The following is a 6,000-nucleotide window of genomic DNA, read 5'->3' on the forward strand; positions in this document are numbered from 1 at the left end:
TGGTAGACTAGATTCCATGAGTAAGGGACAGGGTAAACACTCCACAAACGTGGAGCTCTGCTGGCCTAAAGACTTCGTGAGAAACTGCCTCTGAGGTTGGGCACTTGAAATGTATGTTGTTGTCAGGAGCTTTAGCTTCCTTTGTAGTGAGACCATCCAACCTGGTCTGCATCTATGTGACCTGGAGGACACGGTTTCTGATTTTCCAATGAACATGAGGCAGAAGTGCTGAATTCTCTCTTTGCAGGTAAACTGTGGCCACTGGGGCCTAAGTGTCTCCCTGTGTGGACTGTGAATCCATTTGGTCATCCTCCACTTTTCATGGTGTTTCTTGCTGCTGCACTGGGAGTTTGGAATTTGCTTCAGGAAATACAAGGAGTTCAACTGGGACACAGTGCTGGAGGGAGTTCTGTCACGTGTGGTGGGTCAAGGTCCTAGGAGAATGCACCAGCCAGGCTTCTATCCCACAGAGCTTGCCCCCTTGACCATAGCAACCTGATTCTGAACATGGCCCTGAAACCTCTCCATATAACAAGATGCCTTTACATAGAAGGGTCTGCTCACTGCACCATGTCAGTCACAAGCCATTTGGAAGCCAATGGCAGATCCACATGGCCCCACCACAGATGTTTTATCACACACCTGCACACCACTGCTCTAGGCCCACTACTCAGCAGGCCCCAACTTACTGGCATCTCTGTTTTACACCATTTTCATGAAACCCAGTCAATCAAGGCACTGTCTGGTACACTCATGATCAGCAACAGGACATCCAAAGGTTCTCCAGTGCCACCTGGTCATGGGAATTTCAAAAATGTCATGGTATTTATCTAGCTAGCCATTTTTAAAGGATGAAGTTGGAGGCACTGTGGGTTTCCATTCCTTCAGGAACCATTAAATGGTGAGGAAGCTCATTTCAACGAAAGCTCTGGGGAACTCTCACAAACAAGGCTTCCCAAAGAGTGGCCAAAAGGTCACAGGAAGCCAGGCCCATTGAGGTCTACAATGTGAGGTCCACGTGTGTTTGGACTCTCCAGGATGGCTGCCAGGTCTTTAAGAATAAAATCATGTGATATCCGGGCTGAGATTCCCAGTGCTCTGTGGAAAGCCAGCCTGGGCCTAGATCTCAGTTTCCAAGGGCGACTCTCATGCGTGGCCTCCTAACATCCCGACACAATTCACGGCAATACTTCTCTGAGGTCAGTTCCAGAACTCAGTCTCCAAGGGGAATCACACCAGAGTTCAAGCCCAGGTGGACCCAGTCATCTCTTCCCACTGCCACACCACAATTCAAACCAAAACACTGCCACATGGCCCTCATCTTCTTCCATATAGACACTCATCATAACCTCTGGCTGGAGGTTTCCATGAGGGGCACAGCCCAAGACAGTGTCCACAATAAGCTCCCTTGCCTCTCATTTGCCTAATGTCAGGGTGGACTGGACACCCTTCCTGTGGACCTGGAGTGATCAAATAGGCCTGCCTTTAATACTGCTCTACTTCTCCAATTGGAGGCCTACTGACTGCCGGGTATAGATTCTTTGTGTGAACTGGAGTCATGAGAAAACCCAAGCACCTATGGGCTAGCCTCTGCATGGCTTTGAAGGACTCATTTGACACAAAGGATCCCTATTCTCACTTGATGGAGGTCAGGAACCTTACAGAGGAAGGCGAGAGACCTCATCCAGGAAGACTGCTTTTGTGCCAGTTTGGCTTTGGATGCACACATGGGATCTTTCTTTGGATCCACCAGGTGCTGACAATCTAAGCCACAGCCTCACACAGGGCCAAGAGGCTGATTCAGACACATCCCTTTGCAAAGCAATTAAGCAAAGAGCCACAGGTGATGCCCATTCATTTCCATTTGAAAACTGTTTTCTTCAGGCTTCACAAAGGGGTGCCCTGAGGCAAAGGCCTTCCTGACATTCAGGGCCACAGAAGGATAGGTAAGCCAAAGGCCCAAAGCAGGGTTTCCCCAGGGAGACTTTACTGGTCACACTGACATCTGAGTTTTCTGAGATGCTCACCATTCCTTTCAACTATCCAGTACATGGCCATATCACCGAGCTTGGAGGTGGTACATATGTTGGACACAAAACCATGAGCCTATTCTGGAGAGTGGCCAGAATTCAGGAAGAAAACAGGAACTTAGGAAGATAGTAGGTGTTGCCCATCCATAAGGCAAGCCGCAGTCCATTCATGAATTGGGCAGGATGAATGCTGGGAAGCTTTCTACTAGACAGGACACATCCATTGATGCATTCTCTTTTCTAATGTCTACAACCAGGGACACAGTGGGATACACAAACATAGAAACACTCGCCTTGTCAAAAGCCTTACTAGAAACAGTCCACTCCAAACCAAACAAACCGCCTTTCCTACCTATTCTCAGAACATGAGACAAAACCACAAACTCACACCCACACCCACAAAGGCACCTCCTTCCAAGTTGGTCTGTGACTACCCGGAGTGTCGTCTGACTGTTGGGCCATACTATGTTCCCCCGAAAGGGCCTGTCCTGTCTCACATCTGGCCTCCTTGGCCAACTCTGTGAAGTTGTCAGGAGCCAGCGGTGAGCCACTACCTGCTTTCTCAGGAAAGGCCCCTCTGCAGAGCTTTCCTGGCATTTGGCAATCCTCACCTCAGTGGGTACCAAGAAAGACTGACTCTGTCCTTGGTAAATCCAAACAAGTGAGCCCACTGGGACTGGGACTGGGACTGGCTCTGGGTGCCTGGCTTCCTGGATCCCAAGTTCAGAGAGTTCCATCACCAAGGAAGTGAGGTGAGGTCACTTCCTTCAGGAACTGAATGAGGTCACTGCCTTGGCAACCACTGTGTCCTAACAGTTGCTTCCAAGGCTCCCATGAGATGGAGGCTGCCCCTCCTTCCTGTGACACTTTCACAAGTTAGAATGGAATATCAACCATAGGCACCAAGGAACAGCTCTCCACACAGGCCTGCTTTGGTCCATCTTGTCTACATGAAGAAGAGAGAGGCTCATTCAGACACATCCCTTCATCCTGACCAGGTTGTTTGCCATGGAAGATGACTTCTGCTCTCTCAGGTCCTTCATAGCTGCCTACATCTTCTCCAGGGATCATTTCTGCATGGACCTTTGAGGTTCTCAGCAGGTGGAAGATCCCCCACATTCCTGTATTGTAAGACCCACTCTGTCCCTGCTCTTCTGTAAAGTTAGATTGAGGGAAGAGTGTATGGTTAGGGTTAAGAACCTGTTTGATGTGGCTTAGGAATCACTCTGCTGGATGAAGAATGGTATTGGGAACCTGCGATATTTATAATAATATAGAGGTGAAATATATGTATGAAAACAGAAATCCAAGTAAGATTTGAAGGCCAGAAGGGCATTGGGCCCTTGATTGGGATACTTAGCTTTGAATGACTTTCTGCACAGATGTCTCAGATAAATCGATACACAATGGCATAGGACCTTGGACCTTGGATGATTGAATGTAGAAGAGAACATCCAGTCAAAAAGGGATAGTAGGTAGGATTAGGAAGATAGTTGGTAAGTTTTGGAAGAAGAGTGAGTATGCAATTTGGACCAAAAGTTCTTTAGCAATAGGGTGTCGGTTAGAGAGTGAATGTAAACGTCAGCACATGTGAAGAGTCAGTCACAATGATGAACTGGGGAACATATGTAGAAAAGCAGATATCAATAGAGACATTAGGAAATCAGGCAAAGTATAAAGTGAGTGAGTGGATTAGACGTTTTCAACAGGGTTGAGGTTGAATATATCATCTTAGGAAGAAACAAATGTGTAGTCAACAATAGCATTGACATTCGAGAGCATTAGGCAACCTGGACAAGGATGTTTTTAGTAATCCATGCTCACTTTCCAATGAGGCTTTGGTGCAATCATAAGCGTGACCTTTGCATTTTGTGTCCAGAATATCACTGTGATAAAATGTATATGTAGATCAGGTGACATGAGTGTTTCTTCCACCATTTCTGGGAGTAATATGTTGAAGACATATAAATTAGCCTTTGGGGGTACAAATAGGTGTACCCTGGGTCTATGAATATAGAGATAATGCATGAATAGACCATACTGTGAATAAATAGTATAACAGGTTCCAATTTAAATAATGGATTGCATTGATATCTGAAAATATATAGGAAATCTAATATTGATACACAACCATTCATTCTAACCAGTTATACGTCTAATGGTGATATTGGGGTTATGGTTTACCATGAAGGGGGTGTGAGTTTTGCTTCACAAGGGATTATGGAAATGGAAAAGAATGTGTTTGGAAAGAAGTCTCATGAAAAGACCAGTCAAGAAACGTGGAGGAATACATGTGTTCTGAAGCAGGAAGTGATTGAAAGGGAAATAAATGCCTAGAAATTTGTGAACTTGAGGATGAAATACATATCCTATGATGTGCATCAACTGAAGAAATAGTAATGGACCAGTGTTGAATAAAAATGAATGTCAAAATACACAATTATGTCCCATAGGAATCTACTTGCATTCATGTTAAACTGGGTCAGTTACTGTAGAAATACTAGGATTTCAGCACTAGGAAACAAATATGTATTTCAGGTGGATGACTATTTCTGAGAATAATCTTGTGAAAAGTTGATTATAAATCCATATATATGAACATGAATGAATTTAGGGAGTATATAATATGACACATACATTTCATATTTTGAAAAATCTGGAGAGTGTGTGTATGTGTGTGTGTATATATATATATATATATATATATATATATATACACAAAAAAAACACACACACACACAAACACAGACATTAAAGAAGGAAATATATATGCCAATCGAAATTCATCATGAAATATTTATCATCCACAGATCCAAAAATATTTATTTTACTGAACATGTATTTATGCATCATGTTGTTCAAGTGGGAAGCTCACCTGGAGGTTAAATTCTCAGTTCCAACAGCGTTTAGGAGGAGTGATCTCTTCTCACAGTTTGTATCTGCCAAGTCAGCCACCTCACAAGAATGGACGTGGGATAGGAGGTAGGATTCTATATTTGCATGTAAAAATGCATGTTGCTGAATAGGCTACAGAGAAAGGGAGACAGGAATTCACATATTTGTTAACATTCAAAACACATGGAGAACTATTTCTATTAAATTGGACTAGATTTATAACACGTACCCTTTATAATGCCAAAGGCCAGTCCAACTATACACCAGGCCTGATCTGAACTGCCTGTATTTCTATTCTGTTTGAGTTATTTTTCTCCATCATATTAGTATTTGTAGTCACAACCTAGTAGGGTATGGGTTAGTGTCAGGGATTCAGTATTTCGAACGGAAAATAGGAAAATGAATCCAATGTGTAGGCCAATATGTGCTACAAAAAAATCTTCCCACTCTCATCCAGAACATTGCCTTGACATTACCTTCGCAATAAGTAAGACACAATTTGAGGAGAAGAGTTAGAAATGCTGTGAATACATATGTGGAATGGAAAATGCTCAGGAGTTCACAACCTTGGAGGTGGTAGACTATTTCCATGAGTAAGGGACAGGGTAAACACTCCACAAACGTGGAGCTCTGCTGGCCTAAAGACTTCGTGAGAAACTGCCTCTGTGGTTGGGCACTTGAAATGTATGTTGTTGTCAGGAGCTTTAGCTTCCTTTGTAGTGAGACCATCAAACCTGGTCTGCATCTATGTGACATGGAGGACACGGTTTCTGATTTTCCAATGAACATGAGGCAGAAGTGCTGAATTCTCTCTTTGCAGGTAAACTGTGGCCACTGGGGTCTAAGTGTCTCCCTGTGTGGACTGTGAAGCCATTTGGTCATCCTCCACTTTTCGTGGTGTTTCTTGCTGCTGCACTGGGAGTTTGGAATTTGCTTCAGGAAATACAAGGAGTTCAACTGGGACACAGTGCTGGAGGGAGTTCTGTCACGTGTGGTGGGTCAAGGTCCTAGGAGAATGCACCAGCCAGGCTTCTATCCCACAGAGCTTGCCCCCTTGACCATAGCAACCTGATTC

This window comes from Spermophilus citellus (assembly GCF_964194105.1).
Source record: "Spermophilus citellus genome assembly, chromosome: 12".
Taxonomy (NCBI): domain Eukaryota; kingdom Metazoa; phylum Chordata; class Mammalia; order Rodentia; family Sciuridae; genus Spermophilus; species Spermophilus citellus.